This window comes from Geospiza fortis, unplaced genomic scaffold (genome assembly GCF_000277835.1).
Source record: "Geospiza fortis unplaced genomic scaffold, GeoFor_1.0 scaffold290, whole genome shotgun sequence".
Classification (NCBI taxonomy): domain Eukaryota; kingdom Metazoa; phylum Chordata; class Aves; order Passeriformes; family Thraupidae; genus Geospiza; species Geospiza fortis.
In genome coordinates, this window is record NW_005054678.1 from 1,356 (window position 1) to 2,240 (window position 885).

Here is an 885-nt window from a genome sequence, read left to right on the forward strand (position 1 = left end):
ATCAGGCAGCCAGAGATCCAGCTCTGAGATGGTAGAGAAGCTTCAGGCTGGGGAGAAGCCACACAAGTGTTTGGAATGTGGGAAGGGCTTCAGGTACAGCTCCAACCTGATCCAGCACCAGGTGATCCACACTGGGGAACAGCCCTTCGAGTGTGGGGAGTGTGGGAAGAGCTTCAGCAGCAGCTCCGAGCTGAGGGCACACTGCCACATCCACTCTGGGGAGAGGCCCTGCAAGTGCCCCGAGTGTGGGAAGAGCTTTGTGCACTGCACCAACTCCATCCCCCATGGGAGTATCCACACTGGATGATCCCCATTGAGCCCTGTTGGGCAGAGCCCTGGTGATCCGTGGTCCTGGTGATCTGTGTTTGGTGAATGGAATGTGTTGGAGAGATTTCTTTCCTTTCTCCTTGTCCTGCTGTCATTTGGCTGGAAATACATTCACTCACTGTACCCTGGCTGAGTCTGTTTTGCCTGTGCTGGTGCTCAGGACGGGATCTCTCCCGGTCTTTCTCTGCCATCCTGGCCCTTTCCTTGTATTTCTGGTCCCTGTGCAGTCACAGAGGGCAGGGACAGAGCGGTTTTGGTGATTCCTGGCATTCTGGCAGGACCAGCCCAGTCCCAGGGATTCCAAGGGACTTTTTGGGGGTTGCTCCATTTGTGGGACATCCCCGCTGGAGGAGGGTGTTCCCCCTTGTCCCGATCCGACCCAGGGGGGTACAGATGGCGGGGTTGATTTTTTAGGTGCAAAATAACCAGAAAGGCACAGAGGATTTACAGCAACAAATCAGATACAGTTTTATTGAAAATCACAGCAGAATGGCGTTGGTGAAAGGGGGGGAACCGGAGAGAAGAGGAAAAGACAAGGAAAAAGAGGGAGGAAGGAAA